This window comes from Rhagoletis pomonella, unplaced genomic scaffold (genome assembly GCF_013731165.1).
Source record: "Rhagoletis pomonella isolate Grant_MI unplaced genomic scaffold, Rhpom_1.0 Rhpom_scaffold_00002, whole genome shotgun sequence".
In the NCBI taxonomy this organism is placed as follows: Eukaryota; Metazoa; Arthropoda; class Insecta; order Diptera; family Tephritidae; genus Rhagoletis; species Rhagoletis pomonella.
The window spans coordinates 9,550,990-9,578,683 of record NW_023458556.1 but is presented as its reverse complement, the minus strand read 5'-3'; the positions used below and the strand labels follow the sequence as shown (position 1 = coordinate 9,578,683).

Below are 27,694 nucleotides of genomic sequence, written 5' to 3'. Positions count from 1 at the left end.
TATATGGAAGAAAATGGAAATTTTCTTAATATTTTGATTAAAAATTTAGAAATTTTGATGACAATTTTTTAAAGTTTGATTAATTTTTTTTTTGAAATTTATGCAAGCTTTGAAACTTTTATTATTGTGGTTTCTGCTACAGGTTGCAAATAAAAAAATAACATAATTTGCAAACAATATCCTTTTGAATTTCGTTTCTAATTAGTTGAACGCAGGTGTATGTAGAAGTCTGTCGGTTGTTGATTTCTACGTAAAAATGACAAGCTATGCATGAGGTTGTACCTCAGGCACATATACATACAAATGTACATATGCGCCATATGCAGTTTCAAATGCCTTCAGAACAAAAAGAAAGGTATGCACAGCTGAAAAAATGGACTACAGCGCCGACATACAGCGGTGCACTCCAATAAGTAGTGTGACACGGCGAAATTAAGTGGCACAGCAAATGTGTACGAATTATGAGTAAAGCAGGGATCACACGATTTGTACATTTTGGCAGTGAGTGCTATTGTCTAGAAATTTTAATCGAGAATGAGTTCAGGTCAATAATAACTTTCCAAACAACACCACTCTGTAACTGTGAAAATGTACCAATCTGTACAAATGTGCAAATCGTGTGACCTTAACTTAATACTCGTAAATGAAGGAACTGCGAAAAAGAATCTAACTAAACCATAACTAAGTATAGTGTAGTGTCGGGATCAACACATTTGTAAAAAAAAAAATAATAGCAATGTTACTTTAGTTGAAGTTCTGGCAATGCATTCTGGGCAACGAATATTTTTTGCGTTAAGTAAACAGACCTCACTCTGAGATCTGCCAAGAAAACAATGCTACGAAAACTCAACTGCTCAATCAAGTTATATTAGCAACATCCGTCACCATACATACCGCATTCTTCGAATTGGCGCTCCATCTAATATGTACATTAGGCATATGACTTTTTGTAAATTAAATATACACACATATCTAGGAGGAGAGGATGAGTAATGATGAAAAACCCGCAAAAATAAGGTTTTTGTTAAAATTCAACACGAAAAATCTTTAAATTAAATTTAAAAAAAAAAGGTCATATGTCTAATGTACATATGTAGCTAAATTTTTTCTGCCCCTTCTTATCCCAATTATCGATGACTATAATTGCAGAGGTTTGGAAGCAGCAGAATACTTTGAATATTGCATCATATTATCCCAACTGGCAGACTTTTGGGACTCGGCTGAGCTGATGGTTCAGGACTGAATTCTCGGATTTCGATCTAGGCCCGAATCACGGCATCCGTGATCGAATGATCACTCGTTTCGAATCGTATGGAATGAAATTACAGCTGTTTTCTCTCCAATACAATATAGATACAAAAATTTAGTTCGTTATCTGCTGCCATAATTTCAAAATAGAAATACGTATCGAACTGGGTTTTATACGAACGCGAATACCGCGATTCGAGCCTTGGTTACGTAGGGGCGGGCGACCACTATGAAGTCGATTATTTTCTCTTACAATGAGGTGTTTACATGAACAGCGATTTTACAGACAACTTTTAGTTAAAAGCAGCAATTGACTGGGGTGAACGGCCTTTCAAGCAATCGCTTCCAATGAAGTTAGGGAGGCAGCCAACTTTTGATTAAACTAATCGGCTCGAAAGTTGCCTATAAAATCGTCTCATGTAAACACCGTATTTTACTCCTTTGTTTTCGCGTTTTCCAAAATACCACTATGTATGGAAACGCTTTACCCAGTACTCAATGCGTCAATCCATTTTGCTCTACTCGTATAACTATTGCGATTTTGCTCTTTGGAAATATAACTTGTTAGTATACAAATGTATGAACGTATATTATACATTTCGTTTTCAATTGAAAACTTGCAATAAAACTCCGAACTTTAGCGTTTGATAGGTAAAATCGGTTGATTTTTGTCAAAAGTGCTCACATAAATAAGTAAAATATGGCCTCGCGAGAACAAACAAAAACGATATTAAAACTGGCATAAATTTTATCGCACTGCTAAGCTACAATGAATATATTCAACACAACAACAAGGCTTGCGTGTGCGTTTGTGACATCAGCCCTCATGATGACTCATACCCCAAGGTATGAAGACAAACAAATAGGCAGGTAGAATACAAATCCAAGATGAACAGATTCAAAAGATTCTAATCCAAAAATAAAGTATGTAAGTAAATACATATGTATGTATTTATGTAGGTATGTACGTGCATTATGGTAAGGCTAAGAACTCAAAATCAGTATCAAGGATATGTAAGCGTACATTAGTTTTATTCGCAGGCCGACTCGCACGAGGCCATTGCACTGGAGTAACCCAAAACTCAAAAAAAAAAAACAAATAAATAATAGAGAAGCATCTGAAAAAGCGAATTACATACATACATATATATAATAAATGTTCATCTGTTGACTAGCAAAAATGTGCAAAGGTATCAATAATTCATGCACTCGTTTATGCGCGTGAGTCCGTCCTCCGTCGGAAGCAATCATTCTTGTGGAAAATCATTCTAAGTACCTAATGAGAGAGAAGATTCGCGTGGAACACGTTTCAGTGCTGCACGTGCTGTCTATACAGCTGCTGGTGCTTGCCGTGGTACGAACAAACAAACGCTAAGCTGTATCGCACATTTTCTTATAAGAGCGGGTGGATGAAGAATCGAATAGTAAATTGGCGAATGTGGTTAGTGCACCACACATGTGGCAAGCAGCAGTCATTTATGAAAAAATACATCTATGTACTACATACTAGGGTGGTGCCTAAAATAACAAAATCATACAGGCATGTTCTGAAATTCGAATCTTTGAAATCGACTCGATTTGCCATATATTTTTTAATTATATCTGATGAAAAGAGTGAATATTCTAATTTAAAACTATAAAGGAAGCAACAGCGATATGAAGTAAATCATTTTAATGCGAGACTTAAAAATTTTTGGATTAAAAACCATAGAAAAAATTATCGAAATCGAGTCGATTTCAAATTTTCGAATTTCAGAACATGCCTGATAGAGTATGAATATACTTACATTTTAAAATTAAACAAAAATCTAAATTTTGTCGGATTTCCGCGACTTTTTTTAATTTCAAATTATTTTAGACCACAAAAGTTTGTTAAAAATTTTAAAATTTTCGTGGATTTCCTTATTTTGTTAGTAAAACCAAAAAAAAAAAAAGAAATCCACGTTAATTTAAAAATTTGTAACAAACTTTTGTGGTTTAAAAAAACTTAAATTAAAAAAAAAAATTGCGGAGATTCGACATAATTTAGATTTTTGTTTAATTTTGCAATTTTCGTAAATGTCTTTATTTTGTACATAGAAACACGTACAAAACTTAGATGTTTTAAGGTCCACCCTAATGCATGCATGCAGATAGATGCATGTAAGTGTATTCATGCACATGTGCCAAACTGATTTGCTAGTGCACACGCCATGCGCCCCTTAAGCCCAATAACGAAGTAGGTTTGCAAAAAGAAAAAGGTACCCAGCTGAATTTTATTTGATTAGATTTAGCGTTATTATTGAGAGCCAATAATTTTCCAACGTATAGCGAATATTTAGTTTAATGTATATTGACATTTAAATGAGAATTAAAGCCAATGAGCAACTCTTACACGGTGACAAGCCACACTACAAAAACAAAAAAGTGTAAATGTGTTAGAATTTTTGCCTAAAGTGCTCAGCAATGTCTTGTAGGGTTTACTCGTTTGTATCCATACTACATGTTAATTTTTTAGCTTTTCTGATCCCGGGATTTTCGGGATTTCGTTATGACAATGCCGGAACCCCGGGATTAGTTTCGGGATTTGGATTTTTGGATTCACAAGAACGAATAGGTCGGTAATTTTTTAAGCTGATAAAGTTAGACGGACGAAATTCGAGGATGTTATCGAGTTTACATAAGTCCTTAACATAAAATTTTTCAAAAACAAATATTGCGAAAATGCAAGGATAAAATTTTAAAAGGACATTTTCAATACTTATTAGACCTTCTGCACCAAAAACATGAATCTGTTTAAACTCTATAGAATTTCCTCTTTAATTTGATACCCATCCTTTTTCTGTAAGCACATTTCTCTGAATTTTTTTAAATCAATTTTGAATTACTGTCGTCGGATCGAAAAACTAAAAACGCAATTTTACTATATTTGGCCCATGGTTTGGCGAATATATTGATATTCGTGTTTAAAATTTAATATCGCGCTCAGAAATAAAAAAATTTCAAACCCCCCTCGATTGATACCCATATTTTAATAATTCATTTAAGTTATTGAAATTAAATTTGAATTTATCTTTTTAAACAGGTGGTAACCCTTTTTCAACACATCAAAAATATTCTTTGCGTTCAAACTAAAGATTTCTTATATTTCTTCGTTTGACTTCCATTTTTTTAATATTTCATATAACTTGTGTATAAGTAAACTAAAATCGACATTTCAAGCAGATGGCAACACAAAAATACGACTACTTTCTGAAACCCTTTTCGTTTGGCAACCATATTGTGATACACAAAAATTTCTAATTCCGTTAATTCAAATTGAATTTGATTTTTTAATTAGGTGGCAAATAGTTGGCAACCCTATTCAAAATTATTACTTTTGGTTAAGTGTGCATTTCATTCGCTGGATGCGTTTTAATATTTTACTCGATATATATTTAAGTTGGTAAAATTTTAAGCGGATGGCAACCCTCCTAAAGGGTTTTTATTTTTTTCCTCAATGAAGCTGTCCTTTCCATCATTCAATTTGATGGAGTGCTATGGAAGATATGGCGCGTTATTGACCGAATACAGTGCTTTCAGCTTTTTAAACCCTTTTTTTTTAATAAATAACTAAATTTGAACAACGTGACTATTTTTCGCATGTACGTGAGCTTCTTCTCTTCAAAATGAGATATCATTAATTAAATTTGATAAAATGTTAAAGGAGATATCGTTTGGTAACCGAAAAATGCCTTTTAGAAATGAGTATATCGATTTGAAATATGAATAAACTATGACATGATTACTGCGTCTACTCGGGCACTGCCTTTCATATGGTATGTTTCAAATATTCAAGTGGTTTATAAATGAACGAACCGTTATTTTCTAGTGAAAAATAGCTAACCATACCAGGCAAATGTCTACCGTAATCGAACTTTCGAATAAGTGAATGCTGTATTACCGGTAATTGTATCTAAGGCATGAAATTAGCACAAACTGATGGCGATTTCTTCGCGCCTATTAGACATTAAATGAATGAATCCAATGCCTTTCTTCGACAAAACTACTCATGGCCAACACATATACGCCTACATACATACATACATATGTACATATACACACTGACATGCATCGTTCAACACTCCGCAGTTAACCAGTCCATTATGGAAAGAAAAATTCGACTGATAGCCGCACAATTATGGCGCAAATAGTCGGCTGTGCACGACGAAACATGTTAGTTGGTGAAGCGCGCCACTTTGCACTGATAACGCGACCGGCTAACTAATGGCCAGCAATAATGTGTGTAGTATATAGGTAAACAAGACCAGGCTAATATGCACAGACAAATCAGGAAGTAATTTCACTTTCAGCAAACGAGTAACCAACCACACCTCGCAGTTTGCGCTACTCTAACATAGCTTTGGTGCAAACATGACAATGCAGCCAAAACCTGAAAAACATTAGGTGACTACTTAGTAAATACCTACTATGCAGATACATTCGCGACTAGCCGATATATCTTTGAACTATAATTGTTTAAGAACACTTCCCAAATGTTTATTGTATTGCATTCAAAATAAATACAACCAACAAAACTTAGTGGGTTATTTACTAAGACCCCAATAGAATACACAAACAAATACTACATCAATAAATTAGTAAAAACTGTTTCTAAAATTTTTGTTTTGAAGAAAGCTGCAACTGAAGAGCTTAGGATTATATTTCGTTAATAAATGAAAATCTTTGATAGGGGTTTATATACATATCAAGATAACGGTATGTATCAGGTATCAGGACCAGGGCTGCCACTTTGGTAATTTGTTACCAAAAATGGTAAAAAAAAAAATTGAATTGGTGAAAAAGTAAATTTTTTCTCATATTGATAGATTTTTGTTGAACTTTTCATTACCGCTTAATTTTTCGTAGTTATCTTTATATTAAAAATTTCTTACCAAAAGTGTTGTCTACTTTATTGCATTAATTTTCAAATGCTTTAGTGCACACTTTTTATAGACTTAAATACGTATAATTGTATATCGATATAAGGCGAACATATCGTGTTCTTTTCAAAACTCATTTTACTGGAATCCCGATGAGCTTTTGATTGCCTAAATATTTTAAATGATAATTTAAATAAAAAGAAACAATTTACAGGTATGTAATTACGCACTATTATTGTTCGCAAAAAAAAATAAATGAACGCCATTTTTATCAATGGCAATTGTTAAATAAATAAAAAAAAACACAAAAGGCTGGCGGCAAAAAAATTTAAAAGAATCAGCGGGAATTTTCAGCTGCACATTGTAGGTTATACTCGAATATTATGGAATATAAAACTCCATACCGTAAACTGTTCTAAAAATTCAGAGTAAAAAGTTCGAAATTTAGACGAAAATTTTTTGAATTTCTCTAAATGTTGTATATAGCTTGAATCCTTGATTTTTATGGATTTGGTTTAAGCGTAAACAATATTCTTATACAAAAAAAAAAATAAATAAATAAAAAAAAATTTACTTGACAAACATTGTGATTATTTAAAAAAAATCACCAAACTGTTTGTCAATAATAACTCCAATTGAAGTTTTTTTCAAATGATGAAGTTTCGTTGTTGCCTGCAGTGTCATCAGTTTTGCTTTTGGTTGAAGAAAACTGAGAATATGCCAATAATAAGATCTCAAATACCGTATAATTAGATAAATAAAAATATCCTTAAAAACAATTTTAACTCTTATTGAAATAACAAAAAAAAAATAACAAAACTATACCTAATTTTTATTAGAATAACTAAAACAAAGTAGATATTTTTCAGATTTCGTACATTTTTTTTCGAGTGGATGGTAAATATTGTTTTTCGTCAGTGGCAATCTTGATCAGGACTGCATCGAATAAAATTGCCAGACAGCCATACTTTTTTCCATAACGTATGTATTTTTGAAATATTCAAATTAAATTTTTTTGTTTCATATTCATCATATCATTTTTGCGTGAAACTAAAACAAAATTAAGGCTGAAGAGTTAATAGGTGAAACAATTAAGAATTTTTTTTTTTTTTTTAGAAATTGGTATCCTGCTTAATGACCGACGAATGTGAATTTGTTGGAAACATATAATTTTTTAAAGGAATAATTTTATTCGGCGTAGTTCTTATACTATCTTGGTAAGATATCTAGTTCAAGAGCAACATTAACTATTCCGGTGAAAGTGAGCTTTTTATAAATGTAGTTTTACTTGAAGAAAATTGCATTGCCTTTTTTCCATTAACTTAATATGCACGTACCAAAATATGTGCAACATAAATACATACATATAGCATTTCTCTTAATTGTTTTTTTGTTTATTAATTTTTAAGTCTGATAAATTGAAATATTAGACAAATGAGTAATGACTGCGGAACTCTGAACCCGGCACGAATGCATCGATGCAACTGCGTCCACATTAATTATATGTACGTGATGGCGCAGGCTGCAGGTTTGGGTTATGAAATCTACTTTGGCGCCTTTGGCGGCTATTTTTACTTTACTATGAATAGGTAGGTGCTCATGTTGCATTCTTTTTATGTAAAATACGTACATAGATATTTATTGTATGATTTCTCACACTCACACATTTTCAGCAGGTTCGCTTTGCCACTGCTCCTCTGATGACGACTATTCGTTCGAGCGCCGCATGCAGAGCAATGGAAAAATGAGGTTAAGCTCTTCAAGCGGTGGCATTTATGTACGAAAATGGTTGGGGCGTGGAATGCACAAAGCGATAAGCGACATAATTAATAAGCTTGTAGGCGGCACACAATGCGTATAGATATGTACTATGTACATATTTATGTCTGCATGTGAAGCAGCGCGACTCTCCAACACTTCACATACACATAAGGTAATGATAGTTAAAAAGAAATAATAACAATGGAACAAATTTAAAGCTACGAAACTCCGTTATTTCCCTAAGTGGTGCATATGTACTTTTTATGTTTGTCGAAGGCGATTTTAATTTAATTTCTTCAAAAATTTGAATTGTGTAAGCGAGTTATGAACGTTATGTTGAAAGAAAAGTGGATTAATTTCTTATGAAAACTTATTTTTCCTGACACTTTAAGCTTCTAAGGGGTGATCCATCTAAAAATTTATTTTACAGTTTTAAATAAAACACTTAAAACCAGGGACTTGAACCGGTTTTGAACCCGGAAACCACTTTTTTTCTGTTAATTAACCGAACCGAAATTTTCCACAAATGTTTCATCCGCTTCGATTTTCAATAGATAAATTTACCCACTTTTTTTTTTTGTTAAATATAGTAATGCATACTATGTTTCTTTACCATTTGGTAATATCAAATGTAAAGACAACCCATCTGATTTGACAGACACTTGACACTTAACCTTGCGCGTTGTTGCACTTGACACTTTACATTGAAACTTACGCGTTATTTTATTTTTATTTTTTTTGATTTCCGAACCGTTGAACCGAACCGAAACTCCGGTTCAAAGACCAAAAATACGCTTTAACGAACCAGTCCAAAAGTGCAAAAACGGTTCGAACCGCTGAACCGAACCCATCGGTTCCGTAGGTGCGATTATTACCCGAAATACCAATCTCTGATATTTACTTTTTTAAATAATTTTATTTATTTTGTATAAAAAAAGTAAATGTGAAAAGTGAAATCAATATAATATTTATTACGTACGCTTATTTGATTCATATATTTGTCTACATTAACCCTCTTTTGGCTATTGTTCGTGTATGGCACGATGAACTACATAACCTCAAAGATTTATCGACATCACCTAAGCAAACATTTTGCCTTATTATCGAAACATATTTAACAGTTAACGTACATTTAATCTACCTTATGATATGCGCGCCCATTAGATATACAAAATTTGAAACATACATAAGTTAGTATGATAAGATAAAAATAGCTGAAACTTAAATAACACTACCCGATTTTGTATACTCTTGTCCAAAAATTCATTTAAAAAAAATAAAGAAGTGACCGGCGCCATGACATCAAAAAAAAACGCTCACATGAGCACTTTACGGTAGGTATGTACATATGTAAGCCATACTATAAATCAAAAAATTCAAGAACGCGATAAGTCGATCATAACGAGACGCTTATACAACAAATAAATACGAAAAACTATGTTCCACTATATTTTTACTTTACCTGCTAGGCAGGTAAAATGATTAATGCTAATAATATTCACATTTATGTGTAGAAGCTTACTCAAAGCGTAAGATAGAACTCGGGTTTTAATGTGCAAGCTAACAAGAAAAAAACTACCTCAAACCGAAAACGATTTTATGAATATTTTATGTAAATGAAAGCCCGAAACGAAAACAACTAAATTGAATTAGAAACCGTGGTTGTTATGCCTTAAAAGCTCTTTGCCACTTAATGACTTAAAATAGAAAAAGTCACTTGACAAACATGGATGGCGAAAAGAAAACAATATAGAAAATATAAAAACACACAGGCAAGGCAAACTATTGAGCAACTGAAGAAGAAACGTAAATTATTGCAGAATAATGTACATACATAAATAAAATGAAGAAAAAAAAAAAAATTAGTAAAAAAAAATAATGAGCGACAATGTTTATAATCAACAACATAACAACTACAAACATACATATATTGAAATTAAATTTTACGAAATTTTGCTAAGATTTTCGAAGTTAAAACAAGCAAATTAAGAGTTAAATGCCAATGGGAATTACCCCACGCTGGATATTCAACAAGTCGCAACAGTTGTACGTGCAAATATTTGGCAATTTTCTTCTATTTGTTAAATATTTTAACCATTATTTCATTAGTAATTCACTAAAAGCTGTTGTTTTAGACAAAAAAAAAACTTTCAAGAATTTCGAAAAAAAACCGAATACATATGAAAAAGAATAGAATAGATGCTCTGCAACAGAACTATAGCAACAACCAATGGTATAGTGGCAATAAACCGATATGCTAGTATAGTTACTTCTCTGAAGGGAGTCCTTTATTATCTGACATAGGCGCTGACACTTAACATTATTCTATCCAGGTTAAGCTTTTAGACCTGCGACAAAACACAATTCAACTAATTCTTTTCAGCAATAAATAAATAAAAACTGAGTTTGAAACAAACAAAAATCAACACAATTTTTTAGAAACTTCTAATCTGCACTTTATTATACTAAAATTGAATGGGACAGAATTGCATACTTAAAATTTTTCTAAAATTGGAAATTTCGGTGAAAATTTTTTGAATTTTTATAATTTTTGTACAAACAAAAGAAGCGCACATAAGAAAAATTTCCATATACTTTGGCGGTCAAAAGTGGATGAATGGCATCTTGTTTTTAATATTTACAATGTTTTCCAAGCGAACATTTTGTTATTTTTTATTAAAAGATGATTTCGATGATAATGCTTTAATAAAAACCATATAAATTACAATTTCATACTTTATTTATTTAGAAAAATTTCACAAACTTTTGTCTAAATTTCGAGCCTTTTAACCAGAATTTTTATAGAATTTGTGGGTATGCATTTAACAGGCTTATGAAATTTGAGTAAAATAGGTGCGAATTTTGAGCAGCTAAAAAATCGCATTGAATTTTAATATATTTTTTTCTTGACGGCGTTTTGCGCTTTTTTTCCATATAAACTTGAATTTCTTGTGGAAGAATATGCGCAAGACCGTTTGCGAAAAAAAAAATAAATAAAAAAGTCAACGCCAGTTTTCCTAAATTTCGTTATTTATATTAAAAAAAAAAAGAAGCAAAATCTAACACTTATTTTACTCAAATTGTATGTAGAAGCCTGTTAACTACATACCCAAAAATTTTATAAAAATCTGGCTAAAAAGCTCGAAATTTACATAAAATTTTTTGGAATTTTTCTAAACTCTGTATAAAGTTTGAAACTGCGATTTATATAATTTTTGTTTAAGCATTAAGCATATTTTTTGGCATTCCATGTTCCAATAGACAATTTGAATACCATGTCACGCCACTTCACCAAAAAGTGGACTCGATTTATTTGCTCTAGTTGTGTTGTTGAACGCACATGTGTATGTATGTATGTATGCATCTGACATAAAATGCATATTTTGGCACATAAACGAAGAGAAATTAAAACTATCTATGAATTATTGGCAAACGGTTTTCTTGGCAGCGCTTGGCTGGCACTAAAAACCATTAAAACCCGTTAAGCGAAAAGGTGAAGATATTACAAAAATAATAGACATTACATTGAAATTTTAAAAATAAAAATGTATACAGTTTTTGTATATGGATGTAGGTATTGGCACGCATTCGTAACTGTACCTGTGCATACGTATGTATAAGTACAGATATCATTTTAGATAAATGCATTGGGCACTGAACCGAATACTTTCGTCATTTTATTCATTGCTACTTGCATGTACAGCAACACATGTACATAAATAAGTACGTATTTACCATATACGAAAATGTCATTTAAAGGAATTAAACATTTTTTTATTATCGTTCACATCGATAGTATTTATGTGAGTTACATGTCTGACCCCAAAAAATGCTAATTGACTACGAGTCATGTGTCATAAACGAGCGAAAGTGAAACTCGGTTGTATTTCTTTGCATACATATGTATGTAATTTCGTGCCTATTAAGTGCTATTGTTTAGCAAGTGAGTCCGCCGGCTAATTGGCGTATAGTTGAAAAATCTGTTCTTAAGCTCAAGCGGGTAATTAAACAATGTTTGTTAATTTGTGTGATAAAGGCAATCAAGGTATGTATGTAGCTGGAAGCACACACACATGCAAGCAATAATTGAAAGAGAAACCAGTTGAAATAATTATTTAAAAAAAACTTGCAGATACAACAGAGTTTAGTTTTTAAATGCAAGTATGGTTTAGTTTAAAAATCATTCGGAGATTTCTCCACGTTATTCTGAAAAATACGCATTGAATCCCACACATTCTTCTAAAATGTATTAAAAAGAAATTTCCCCAAAAGCCAGAAAGCACAAAAGCTAAGCTCGCTAGGCCGTAGCCTAGTAGTAAGAGGTGCGTTGTACCACTTGGCAGGGACCAGGTTTGATTCCTGGTGGGAGCTGCATCTTAAAAATAGATAAAGTTTTATCAAACAGCGTTCACTCATCGGCAAGCAATGGCAAGCCCCCGAGTGTATTTCTGCCATGAAAAAAAAAACTTCTAAAAAAATCCATTTGCCGTTCAGAGTCGTTGTAAGATTATAGATCCCTCCATTTATGTTACAACATTAAGGCATGTCTACAGCTTTCAAGAAAAACTTAAAATTCATATAAAATGGCACACAAGAAATGTAAAATAAGTTTTCTTCTATCAAAATTTATTAAATCAGTATGCAACTCTTATAGTCTATTTAGTCCAGACTAAACTTAACTTACTAAATGATTACTCAACACGCCAGCTTAACCAGAAGCGAAAATAGTATTTTGTTTTTGTATTTTCCTTTTCAGCTGATGGTCACTTTGCCTATAAGCCACATCAAAAAAAAAAAATCGTGAACAAAAATATATTGCGTTGGCCAATGTATTAGGTTACGTTACGTAAATTAAGTCTATGTAGACTAACTGAGCCTTTAAGAAAAAAAAAAACTTGTATATTTATTTCTTCAAGAAAATTTACAGCAACCGCAAAATACTTTTCCTAGCAACAGAAATAATGAAAAATTGTTCTTGTGATTTTTCTTGAGAACTGCATACGGGCCTTTAATAGGCTAAATACACCACAGTATGTCTCGTGTATTTCACCGTTTTATGTCTACACATACGGTTTCCCATACCATCTGTGTAAAATACAAAAATTTTGATTTTGGTCGCCGATGCGCAAACCGAGTGTGCGGTGTCATACTTGATTAGTTTTCATGGAGCGAGCATAAAAATGGAGGCAGATAAACAATTTCTGTTAAAATTCTTTAAAATGTAAAATTTTTGTTGATGTCCGTATGATGTATGGCGAATTGTGTTGTATGTGCATCGCGGCAAGTGGAGCTCGGCCAAACACCTAAGAGAAAATGGGAGCGCCAAATATTTATTTTTTATTGCTTTACATTTTGCTTAGCTTGTGACTCAACGTTAAGCCATTTCGAACGTGTTCAAACTGCCTCAGCTCCGGTGAGCGCGCAAGGTGTTCGTCGCGTGAATTTCTAACAGGGTCGTACTTTTCCCTCATTTTTAAGTAAGCTGATCGCTTTTACATACATATGTACGTGCGTGCGAATTTGTGCAAGAATGCGCTGATTCCTACATAAAAAGGAACTATAATCAATTAGCACGTTTCGAGTACCTACAATGAGCAATATAAAGTAAATACTTAGATACAGGGTGCGGCATAATACAGTCCGATATTTACGAGGTGAAGTTAAAAAAAGCAGGTTGCAATAATAATATCCGATACCGGAAGAGCAGCGGCATGCTTCCGAGCATGACGTGTTGGAGACCGCTCTATTGACGCTCTGAGTGCGGTGCTATTTGCAGATTTCCTCTATAGAACCATTTCAAAATCGTTTTCAGATCAGGAAGACTTTCGTCTACATTTAAATCGAAACGCGTCTCTGCATTACAATCATAGATTCGTAATTTTTTGGAAAAGAAAAAAACTTCCACTAGAAAGCCCCGTTGTTCATTCATCATGTTGACTACTGAAACCCTAATCGTTCACGCCATGTAGCTGGCCGACCACCTCCCTCTAGGGGGCCCGTTTAGTGATTTTCTGAAATGTTGGACTCCATTATGCCGCACCCTGTACATACATATGTATATACACACATATGTACATACGTACCATATGTATAACCTGCGGGGAAAATTTCTAGTTCTGAACTGGTGCGCTTCTAGTACATTTTGACCCAGTACTGGTTCGCGATAAATCTCTTTTGCATGCAAACAACTGTCGAATTTAACATGACGATGTCCTAGGAAGTGTCAATTGTCCCCCGCTGCTTCCCTTTTTCGATAATTCCGAACTAGTTCTAAGTTCTACAGTTCCGAACCAGTTCTAAAATCGACAGAGAAAGAAAAAAGTATAATGATATTTCGTCCGTGTGCGATTTTTAATTATTTACAAAGAAATGTTTTTTTTTTTTTCAATTTGAAATTAAATTTCTTTGAACTATTGTAAGAAATGCACGTTTACATACCTTTGGCTGTAGCTGACTTTGCAGTGGTGCTCGCTGTTATTGGTTCTAAGTTCGTCACCTTAGATATAGATTTCTAATAAAAAAGTGAAATAAAATTGTTATTTTAAAAGTACCACATTTCGCTGATTTTGAACTGGTTCGTTTTTGGCGATAAAGATCTTGCACGGAACTAGAAACTTGATTCACTAGTCCGCGGTTTGCCTGCAGGGTAGTCTCGAGTTTTTCGTTATGATCATGCTGTCAATCATGAAATGTGATACGTATTTATGTTTTTACGAAGAAGTCAAATGAGTGAGAACATAATATTTATGTGAATTATTGAAATAAAAAGTGGAAAATTTACTTCAACAAATGGTAAGGTGGCATACTTTTCAAAATTCAGCTTATGTATGTATGTAAGTATATTAGGGTGGTCAAAAAAAAATCAAATAATATCAAATCAAATAATATTTAGAGATCGCTCAAAACGCTTTTCGGTTTCTGTTCAGAAGACTTGCAATAATACCCAGTCGTTTATTTAAAATTTTTTTTAAAGTGGCTATTTATTATAGGACCTCCAAAAACGCAAAAAATGCAAATAGATAATGATTAGTATTAAAACAATGGTTAAATCAACAATTGGACATCATTATAGGAAATCTCTTTAAGCGAAGCACAGTTTGACGATCGAAAACTATTGATTTCCAAGAATTTTATAACATCTCCACGAAAAATAATTTTTTCCCCAAAGAAAGCACATGGAAAACGTCGACCGCTTTTGGCGACCTATAAATATTTTTTTATTTAAAAATAACAAAAAAGGGGTAGATTTTCATTGATATAGAACAATCCAAGGGGGTGGCAGCAACAATATATATAAAATATTAAATTTCCTATCTTCGGGATAATTAAATGCATAACTCTTAACTGTATAATAAATAAAATATTTAAATAGTAACTATCCAGTGTTTCAAAAAATCATGTGCACCGTGATGGCATTTTTCCATAAAAAAACAATTTATTTACAAAAAGGAGAACTTTACGTGAACTGATCCACGAAAATTTATTGTCAGCCGTAAAATATTTTAAAAATGTTAAAATGCACAGCAACGGTCAAAATAATAGTAGCAAAATTCAAAATGATATTGATTGCAACTCCTGCTTATTTATTTATTTTTAATAATTTTCATTTAAAATATAGTTCGATCTAAAACAGGTACCACAGAAATAAAATTTCAGACATTACACAAAGTTCAAAAAAGATTCAAACTTAAAAAAAAAATGTCCATAAAAATTTCAAACTTTTTATTCAGAATGTTTAGAAAATTCAATTTGGTACTATTCTCGTGAACTGATCTACGAAAATTTATTGCCAGCCCTAAAATATTTGAAAAATGCATATAATACAATAAACTTGTAACTGAATGTTATCAAAAAAATTATTAGATACATACATACATATGTACTACGTGAAGTATAGTTCTGGTGCGATTTCGTTACATTCCTCGCTGAATGGCTTCCATTAACTTGAAAACAGTATAAGAAAAAAATCAATGAGACTCAAGTGGCTCAAGTGGAGAAAGAAGTTTATGTAACAAAAACTTCATAAGTAGGTATTTTCTAAATTATATACTATTCACTTTTAACAAATTCTATAAATCAGAAAAAAATAACTCAATGACTGTGGGATTTAAGTACTTAACAGCTGATAAAATGTATAACATCGAATTAAGTCTTGAGTGTGTGTTCCAAAACGCCAAGAAATGTTTAGTGCTTTGACAACAGCTTACGATATAACAATAAATATTCCATCCTATTCATATGTACATACAAGGTGGCGCTAAAGTAATCCTCCTATCAGAAAATGCTATAAATTTTGCGATTGGCCCCTAATGTCAGTTCTGTTTTGACATTTGTGTAGTAAACACATGCGAAATACACGTTAATAAACAATGTTACGCTACACTGCTCCAGAACGCGGAATATTGCTGATATTGATATGCCACCAAGAGGAAGATGATTTTTCATCAAAAATAATCATGAGTGATGAGGCCCATTTCCATCTTAGCGGGTACGTAAATAAGCAAAATTTACGCTTCTGGGGCACTGAAAATCCGCGTGTAACCCACGAAGAGCCATTACACCCGCTCAAAGTCACTGTATGGTGTGCTGTTTTCGCTGGAGGAGTCATCGGACCTTTTTTTCTTCGAAGACGTCGCGGGCCAAACGGTTACTGTGAATGGTGAGCGCTACAGAGCAATGATCAACGAGTTCTTTTTGCCGCAACTTGATGAATTGGGATTGGAAAACATGTGGTTCCAACAGGACGGTGCAACGGCACACACTGCACGTGCCACAACCGATATGCTGAAGGATGCATTTCCCGGGCGCCTAATCTCCCGTTTTGGCGATTTGCACTGGCCAACAAGATCGCCTGATTTGACCGCTCCAGACTTCTTTTTGTGGGGGTTTTTGAAGTCGCGGGTTTATGTCAACAAGCCTCAGACTCTTGCAGCTCTTAAAGACAATATCCGTCAAGAATGTGAGGACCTATCGCCGGAAGTTTTGGCCAAAGTGATGGAAAATGCCATAAAAAGGGCTCAAATGGCAATCAACTGTGGCGGCAGCCATTTACATGACATCATATTCTCGACTTGATGTAAAAAAAATTAAAAGACCAAATAAAAATAATCCACAAGAAGAATCAAAGTTTTTCATTTTTTTTTAATTACAGCCAAAAAACATCGCATGGTTACTTTTGCGCCACCTTGTATGTGCATAGGTATGTATGTATGTATTGTACATCTCAAAGTTGAAAATTCAATTCGCTCGATCAGTGTCTACACGATTGGCAATAATGTCATTTGCATTTGTTTGCATTTTTGCTGCATTGAAGCACAAAGGGGTAAAAAGAAAAGCAACATGATTGCAATAAATAAAAGTACGTACATATTTGCATTCTGCGAATGCAAAGACTGACTTCATTCTGAAAGCATTAATTAAAAATGCAAAAAAGCTACGAGACATAACAAATAAATAAATGAAGTCATAATGAAAATAAATTAACAGTTAACAATGGCATACAAAACGACAAAAAAGAAAAATGAAAATTCAAATTAATACATAGTAAACACAGTTTGTATACAAATGTATGTGCGTTTGTTTGTATGTAAATTACTTGCGTAGGCATTTCAGCTTGAATGCAGACAAGTGAGTGAGTAACACCATGTGTAGGCATGTCGGCACAAATGTACATAAATGCGGGTCAGTTAAGTGGGGTGTGCTTTAGACATGTGGAACTACCGCAATAAAGTTACAGAATAACTAAAGGCTTCATTAGGGTGGTCCTTAAAAAATCAGATGAACGATTTTTTTTTAGTCTCACCCCCTCAATCGGTAATACCACGGTCACAGATATCACATATAAATTTTGGTCCCGATTGGAGACGATTAAGGGGTATCTCACAGAGGGCAAAGTACAGATTCTTCTATGGACTCAAAAAATTAAAAATATTTTTTTTTCATTTAATACCCAAAATCGATACTCCAATCGGAACCAAAATTTATATGTTATATCTTCGACTATAGTAGCATCGACGTAGGAGTTGAGGCTTAGGAAATCTGATGTAAAAATTTGCTTCCTACATTTAAGGACCACCCTAGGCTACATACATACATACATACGACATATAGTATGTACAAGTACATACCTAGTAGACCACCATCTTTATGCCAAAAAGAGGGAGTCATTTTGCAGTACTTCCCCATGAAAAGTCAACAAACTTTGTTCAGACAACTCTTAATGGCAAACTAAAAAGCAGAAAATAACGGCATTTTATCCATAGATACAACTACATGTCGTATAGGTATGCAGCTGTGCACACTAGGCAAGAATTTAATTAAGATCTCAAGTAGTTTAAATTGCTTTTTTTAAAAATCGACGGCAAGCCCACTGCGTAGTAGATGATGCAGGAGAGACACCCTATTATTCGCAAACTAAATTTATTGTTATAAGCAGAACGATAGTGAATGCACTAAGATTATGTCCATCTGTTGACTAAATGTTTTCAAACAAATGTGAAAATTTACAATCTATCTTAACTAAGCTGACCAACCGTCCTCCTTTGAGGAGGATTGTCCTCCTCAAACGTCATTTGTCCCTCTCAGAAATATTGTCCTACTATGTCCTTCTTGTGAGAAAAAATATCCTCCTTGTCCTCCTTTTCAAGTTTTATAGCAGTGATGAAACTTTAAAAAAATTTCATTGTATTTAAAAGGAGTTTACATCGTTCAACTTTTAGTTAAATGATGTAAACTTTTGATTCAACAAACCGCCTGTGAAAATTGTACAGTGTACACGCCTTTTAGCCTTAATCAATAATATTTAATACGGCTTTCCCACGGCACCCTAATTACGTAGTTCGCTTAAAAAACCCACAACGCGTACACTACGTATTTTGCATTTGGACTTACACTATTACCCGTATAAAATCCAGCTCAAATTCTCCAAATTAACTTCAAAATTTTAAACTCTTGCACGAATGAAGAAAAATCACAATTATAACGAAACAAAAATTTACTAGAACAGGTATATTCTGCACGTACCGATACTTTTGTTACCGGAAAATTTTATTTAATTTTTTGTAGCTGTAAATTGATTAATTTTTGTAGAAATTTTTATATTTAATGCATATTTTCTGAGCCAATCAGATATATTCTCCACGTTGCCGTTGATTTCGTAAACAGATATTTGTATTACCAAAAATTGCTACCACAATTATGTAGAGGTCTTCGCGATTCTAGGTACGTTGGTAATGCAGTCAAAATGTACAGCAATCCGGCTATGAAGATTTGTGTAAATTCTGGTATTGCATATTTCACGGGGCAACATTTTGTTACCAGCTTATGATATGGTAACAAAATTGATCGGTTACAAGAGTGCACAGAATGCGAAACGAGTTTAAAAATTTACAGGAACCGGTAAATAGGTTACAATAGTTTTTCTTACCAGTGCAGACCAGACCTGAATATCATTGTTACCGGTAACAAGAGTGCACAGAATACGAAAGTATTGTGGTTGTTCACGTTTGCCAGGTTATCTGGTTAAAAATGATTTTTCTGTAGTGTATTTTATTGTTGTACAAAAATTATTTTTAACCAGATAATCTGATAACCAGGCAAGCGTGAACAACCACAGTGCAAAAATAGTCAGCACCTTCATTCGCCGGTTAGATAAAGTTTGTTACTAGTGCAGAATAGGCCGATAATGTGTAACAGGATTTTTTAGTCAATTTTGCTTTCCATACGACGGAATTGTGTATATATACATATGTACACAAATACATTACTATATAGAAAACATTAGGAATGCTATGAAGCAATGACCTCCACAATAAAGTCACATGTGACATCAATTCAAAATGTCCGCTTACTTTGGTACAAAATAGCTTATTTACGGTGTATGACTTAATTATTGCACAGTCAAAGTAAACTCAAGCATGCGTAAATAAATAAATTCAACACAAGTGTAGCCCTCTGTGTAAGAAGAAAAAAATAAATAAAATTTACTAAAAGCATTTAAGGAAAACGCTTATCATTATCATTCCGCCATGCGGAGGAGACTCTCTTCGAGCTGGAAATACTTGGTAGACAGCATTGTTTTTGTGTGCGGTTGTTTGCGTTTATTAACTTTGCAAGCTTGCAGGCCCATTGCTGTCAGCGAACCGTACGCAAAGCGGAAGTGCCACTTTTGGTTCAACATTTTCCTTCACTTCTTTTTGTTGTATGTACAATGCTGCCGTTGTTGTTGCTGTTGTTATTAATGAATGTAACCGCAATGCGAATGCTTCGCAAAGTCAAAACAAAAGTAAAATATTTACTAAAGCGTAAAGCAGCAAAAAAAAAATAGTAATGCAGATATACAGATACATATATGTACAATAGGGTGGTGATAATTTGTATACAAATAAAGTAGACATTAAATTTTTGCAGAGCGCCCTCTAAAACTAGAAAATATGAAACTTTAAGCCGACCGGACCATGAAGTTCGAAAAATGCTGAAAAATCAGGGAAAAAAAGTAGAAAATTTACTAAATGATGAATTTAAAACATAATATAACTTCGAATGCATTGATTCCATTTTTGTTTCAACAATAAAAAAACTGACTCCCATGCTAGCGCTTTTTCTTAAAATTTCAGACCTTTTACTCGATTTATTCAAATAAATTTAAGTAAAACGTCTGCGATTTTAAGAAAAAGCAATTGTTTAGTTTTCATTCACACGGTCCAATATTTGATCTAATTTAAAAAAACTACAGATTTTACAGCTTTGGGCTCAAGTCGCAACGTCTCAAATTATTCCGATCAACTTGAAATTTCATATTTAGTAGTTTTTTGAGTAACCAGTAACAATTCCATAAATACCGGACACCTTAATGTACAAATCCACTTATACATGATGTGTATTTAACAGTAAACTATTAGCATAGGTACACATATGTATTCTGGCACACGCATGTTTGTATGTTAATACAGTGAAATCTCGATATAACGAAATTGGAGGGGTTGGACAAATGTTTCGTTATATTTATAGAATATCAAAACCTCGATACAACGAAAAAGGCAAATTTAAAAAAAAAACGTATATGTGCAAAGTTTTTTTTTATAACAAGACTCTGGCAGTCAACATATTCAGAGTTCGTTATGTAGAGGCTTTTCCTAACCATCGACATATATACACAAGTCGCTATGTAGAGGCTTTTAAGTCGACAGTATTTATGGAGCATTTTCGTATGGAAAATTTCGAAACGGGGTTTTTCAGGGTACTCCAAAAAAATGTTGATATATTGAGTTTTCGTTTTATCAAGGTTCGTTATGTAGAGATTTCACTGTACATATTTGCATATATTGACAATCGACTGAAGTTGCAACTTTTACACCAGCAGCGGAAACATTTCCCATATTCGTTTGAAATTTTTTTTTTTTATTTTAAAGTGTTGACTCGAATAAGGAACAGGAAGTAGAATAACTTACACATGATTCTAAATTGATTGTAAAATTTAACTTACATTGATTTGTGGTTTCTGTCATTCAATAAAAATGCATTATCTGGAATGAAAGCGAGAAATAAAAGGGTTAAACATTTCCATTTATCATTAAGGGATTTATCATTAAAGGATTTTTATATTATTTCTTAAGTACTTTAAAGATAGTGTATTTTTCCTGCGACTGGTTGCGACTTTCAAAAAATTTACTATTTATAACTTTTTTAAAGAAACATTCAAGGGCTACTAGAATTAAAAATAAAAATTCTAAAAACAAATTCTAGAGAGCATTGTTTTTACTAACCACTTAACCACTCTGGGTTAAAGTTAGCGGAAAGATGAAAATGATGATGAAGATCCATCAATACGAAACCACTCCTTAATATAATTGGGAAAGTTGCGCAGCAAGGAAACTGAATATCCTATTAAAATGTCCGTGTTATTTTGATCTCCAAGGCCCAATTTCATAGATTTTTGATTAACTTCAACAATTCATTTTCAGATCATACATTTAAACTGCACTTAAATGGCCAATATTGGCTATTTAAATATGAGATATGCAACCCTGTGTTTGTAACAAACAACCAAGATTGATAGATAGTTTGTTTTATCAATCTTGCCAAAGCAAATAAACAAAAAAATGTAACAACAATTTCAAGGAGCAAGCAGCAGCGTTGCCACATTTAAATTAAGTTGATCTGAAACCCAAGGAAAGTTAAATGGCATTTAAATAACAATCCAAAATTAAACTTAAATGCCGTTTAAATATTCATTTGAAATTGGCCCTAACAGATACAGATATAAAAAACTGTTTAATCACATCCTGCAGGTCTTGCAGACCCATATCACTGCACTAGCAATTTTACTCTATCCATTTTTAAAGCAGCATTTATCAAGCAGAAAATAAAATTATTAACCAAGTTTCAAATTTCCAGTTCAGAAATTAGTGCCGAATATTTCGCACTGGAAAGTATTCACTGTATCGTTCTCAAACTGCTTCTTTTATTTCCCCAGTCGTCATCCGGAGTTTATGGAAAAGTATAGACATCCGTCCGCCCACAATCCCACTGCCATTAAATTCTCTAGTGTCAATGATGGTGGATAACAAACTTCTGCATCCGCAAAATGTGCCACTTTCAACTTTCAATAAATATAAAACGATTTTCCTGCTTTGCATGCTGCCATTCTGCTGATGAAGCGGGCCGGATGCACAGAAAGCCTGAACAACACGCCATGCAAGTTCATGGAAATTATACGACATCTGAAGAACTGCAGCTGGAGCATACCAAATGAAATGGTAAAAGCATATCACGGCGGCGGCGCACACACACTTTAACAGCATTTCCAAGACAGCTGACGATGCTATAAGTTGGCATGCAAAGCAAAAATGATGATGACGATGCAAAAATTGATATGTATGTATATAAATACATGCACATCTCCATAGGAAACCATACATACATATACCAAAAGTAAATCGCATTAATGCAAAGCCAGCTGTCATACGGCCATAAAACGTTTTGTCCCAAACCATGTCTATAGATCAGCATATAAGCGTGATATCTCAGACGATTGTGCATGAAATTAGAATGTACAATTTACTATAAGACTTTTGTCACCTCCAAGAGTCAGCTGGCAGGTTAACTTAGCTTCCTTTTATTATTGGGTGAATACAAACACACGCGTACAAATAATTCTACTTTTTATATACATATATACAGTGCCGGACAAAAGTATTGGCACAGAGAATTTTTCGCAATATCTGAAAAGTTGTTTATTCTAATTTATTTTCGATAATTTTTTATAAATATATAGTTCGTTCTACACCAAAAAACATAAAAACTAAATCTCTAAATTTTGTGCAAAACTCAGGAAAATTCAATAAATTTGCTTACTTATTTGCAACTTTCTATTCAGATTTTTTAGAAAAATTCTAAGTATGCAGTTTTATAGCTCAACTAATTTTAGTATAACAAAGTGCAAGCTTGTAGGTGCTAAAAAATCGCATTGATTTTTGGAAATTTTTTTTCAGTCAGGTTCTTCCGTACAAAGTATGTTCGACAATTATTTTTTGTATGGAGCAAATGAGCAACACCTTCTACTAAAAAAATGTCCAAAAATCAACGCAATTTTTTAGATACTTCAAACTTGCACTTTGTTATACTAAAATTAGTTGGGCTATAAAACTACATACTTAGAATTTCTCTAAAAAATCTGAATAAAAAGTTGCAAATTAGTATGCAAATTTATTGAATTTTCCTGAGTTTTGCACAAAGTTTAGAGATTTTGTTTTTATGTTTTTTGGTGAAGTACGAACTATATTTTTATTAAAAAATATTGAAAATAAATTAGAATAAAAAACTTTGCATATATTGCGAAAAATTCTCTGTGCCAATACTTTTGTCCGGCACTGTATGTATATTTATGTACATCTAACATCTATTTATCCACACCCTCAAATTGAGCGAGGAACTACTCTGCCTATGGGGCCACTATGCCGAGTGCATGCAGAGTGCAACTAGACAAGCGGCCAAGTGATCACATCACACACAAAGTTAAAAGACAGGAAAACAGCACAGCCATCAGAACAAGAAGTCATCAAAGCAAGTGGGAAATTACTTACAAGAAAGCGATTACGTTGACTGCCAGAAGTGTCAGCTCAAGTGTTGCACACATGCATAACTCAATGCGGGCCTCAACGTTCTCCAAGTCACCACTAAAGCGCCTGCAGTTTGAGGTGTCAAGTGTGTGATTCGAGCGACAACTGAGCACTTGAAGACTTGCACTGCTGAAGCCCAAAAAAAAAAACAAACAAAAAAAAACGAGACAAGACAAACACAACAGTCAAGCCAACTCAGCAATTCATTAGACGCAAAGCTGCCAATTGCCAGAGAGATTCGCACAGAATGACGTAAATATGAACATATTTTCCAAAGCATTTTGCTTTACAGCTTTTAGTACCTAGTTAAGTTTGTACACACTATACATAGATTTATACAATATGTTTCTCTTCAAATATAACCGAGTGCATTTTCTGAGTTTTCGCCAGCGGTATAGTACCGGTAGGGTACTGTTCTCATCGCGTCTTGGTCAAGTGGAGGAACGTGAGCTTCGTCCCTATACATACATTGGTTCAGAATCTTGTTCATCAAAACGGGCCACAAGTGTCGCCATCTACCAGCTATTAAGCAAAATTTGATATGATGAATACATGCCCGTAGATTGGAATCTCAGTGTACTTTTTCCTATCCACAAGTAGGGAGATCCTGAATGAGAGTCTGCGCCAATTATCGCCGTTCATGAACCAACTGATTGATTGAACTGCAACAGATATTCCGGAACTCCATTGATTGAAATAAATGCAAGAATAATGCTTTAGCGTTTCTTTTTTGCCGAGAGAAAGGAGTGACACTAAAAAAACAACTCGTGAGATTTGCTCATATGTATGGCCGCCGCTGTGGTGTAGTGGTTAGCAGTGCGCGCTACTAGTCCGCAGGGCTGGGTTCAAACCCGGTTTCCGATCAACAAAAAAAATAGTCCGAGTGTATTTCTGCCGCGAAAAATTGCTTCTCATAAAAGTAAAAGTGCCATACGGAGTCGACGAAAAACTGCACGTCCCTTCCCTTTGTGTGCTCGCCCAAAGCCTAACTCATCTATTATTATTATTATGTGTAGAGTGACCTGAAGCACAACCTTCAACTCCGTCCAAATTAGGAAGGAGCTCTAGACGATTTTTTTTCCTGCGACTTTTTCAATGTAATACTGAAAAGCGCAATAAGAGCTGCCAATCTGAATCGCAACGGATAAGGCTATAAAAATACAAAGGTTAAGGGTAACGAACAAAATAGACATTCCTCCTTTTTTAAGCTTAAGTACCTGAAATAAGTATATCATTTGGTCCTTGACATAGATACCCTTTATACAACCTGTGAGACTACCACAGTCTTAGGATAGCTTTCACACTATCAAAGATGTCAGCCTCGTATTGGGTACACACATAATTTGCAATATACTAACGAGACAAATTTCAAGGAATTTCTGGTTGCAAAGTATTGAAGCTCTCAATCATTCACTTAACGCGAACTCAAATTCTTTTACTTTTGAATACGGTTTCATCGAGCGCACTATAAAGACAAAGGTATGTAAGTATAAACGCTGGAAAGAAATATTTATGTGTTGAGTCAAATCGGCTTTATGTCAATGCGGTTATTGCGTGAATATAAATAAGGTATACATATCGAGGGCTTATATTCCATACCCTCTATCTGCACTTTTCCCAAAAATTAGATTCTGATATAAAAATCCACCTAAGACTTAACTGTCATCGGTGCTATTAATGCTGATCTTATATAACGCTTGACAGAAGAATTTACTATTAAATTACAAAGTCAGAATTAACATCAGTGATGACAGGTAAATCCAAGATGGGTTCTAACATTACAAAGTAGTTTATGTGAAAATTGCAGGATTCAACGGGTATTGAATATAAGCCCTCGCTATATTGCTTATATGAAGCGCACTTGCTGTTTGCTTGCGTGATCACCTCTACGTATGACCGGCTTGTATGCCTATATGATTGCCTGCTATCTGTGCCGTCGATCTTTGTCATGCTGGTGTGCTTACAGACATACATATGTATGTATAGTAGGGTGGTCCAAAAATAACTGCGGGGGAAAAACTTTCAAATGTTAAGCTCTCTCAAAGCCCATGCCCAGTTTTTCATGTATTTTTTATGGGGATGAAACACTTTTTCGTAGAAATGGTCTAGAATTCTTCTTGAAAACCAACATTTCTGATCGCAAAACTCTTCTTCTCTTAGGGGACTTCCAATAACAATACCAATTGTTTATTTAACCATTAGGCCCCTGTTATGATTCGCCACTCTGAACATAATTGAGTTGTAAGTTGTAAATTGATATTGTGGGACACAACTCAACTCAACTTTGAAAATGCTGTTGTCTGTCCGTTGCCTGGCACCAGCATCCTCGGGCTCATTGATAAAACATATTTAACTCGTAAATGATTTCCATTTCTTGCTTTTAATTATTTTAATATCACTAAAATAACATAATATTATTAAAATATCAAAATTTGTGTCAAATTTCCGACTTTTTCAATGGCTACAGTCAACTGAAAAGAGTTGTGAACCATAATACGGGCCTTAATCTTTAGTATTTTTTTTTAACAAAAAATGTGGGTATTCCTTTTTTTCTATTTAGAAAAATCCTAGGGAAGCTCTCACTAAAAATTCAAACTTTTTTTTTTTTACCACCCTAATGTATAGTGATGTCACGCGGGTGGATGCTGCATGAACAAAATAAAGAAAACAGCAAGCGAAACAATGTAAATGTGCACCATGTGCCTCACTCTGACGTCCTGAGCACTGCGCCAGTAATGGTCCGAGTGACAATCAAAACAAATGATCTGCACAACACACAAAACGTCAATATAATTACGTAAAAATAAAGTTATAATAATAGAACTAGTAAATTATTTTAAGCCACGAGCAGCGTCATTTTGTCGTCAAAGTAATATTGACAAAATGAGATCGGCTGCTAGCAATACATACATACATAATATGTACATTAGAATGGTCCAAGTTTTGTATTGGGAAAAAAATGTCATTGCAGCAAATGACAGGGCAGCCCCTAAGTTTTTTCCTTTTGGTATTTGTAATATCTATACCAACTTACAATTTTCTACTGTAACCAATACAGGGTGCGGTGCTCAATGACCTTGAAATGTGCAACCGAGCCACTTTGAAATTGACAAACATATTGGTGATTTATATAAAAAGCTACTGACAACTGAAGCTTGTAAGTCATATTTTTTTCAGCTAATTTAAAATTGAAATGTTCTTAGGTTGCTTAACCAAATGTTTGGTTAATATATGTAAATATGTACAAAATACTTCTAGAGTAATATACATATAAACATGAGCATCCTCTAAATTTACACTTAGAAACAGTGTTGCCACACAATGTTTTTATTTTTTACCAAAATCACCGAAAAAAGTTACCAAATTCAAGAAAAAATTACCAAACTTATGTTATGTGCAGAACTGTACAAACATACACATCAAGCCCTAGATGCCTTTCTGCAAAAAAAAATAAAATTTGAAAAAATGTCGCTTTCGTTATTTTGGCAGTTAGGGCTCTATATGTATGTTTGTTCTGCACATAAAATAAGTTTGGTAATTTTTTGTAATATGTTAAAACTTATCAAAATATGGTGCGGCTATAATTTTTTCGACCACTGTATGTAGACAAGTGACAAGAAAAAATATCAAAACTTCAACACTTGAATGAAAGCTTTCGACTCACTC

At 33.6% G+C, this 27,694-nt stretch overlaps 1 protein-coding gene across 1 annotated transcript in view; it reads right to left on the bottom strand.

Annotated features, from left to right (window-relative positions):
* Positions 1-21,433, bottom strand: part of LOC118733034 — a 61,641-nt gene extending 40,208 nt beyond the window's left edge. Inside the window, exon 1 of the mRNA XM_036462203.1 lies at positions 21,394-21,433. The gene's annotated coding sequence lies outside the window, so the exon portion shown is untranslated. The remainder of the gene's footprint in view (positions 1-21,393) is intronic.
* Positions 21,434-27,694: the final 6,261 nt, after the last annotated feature.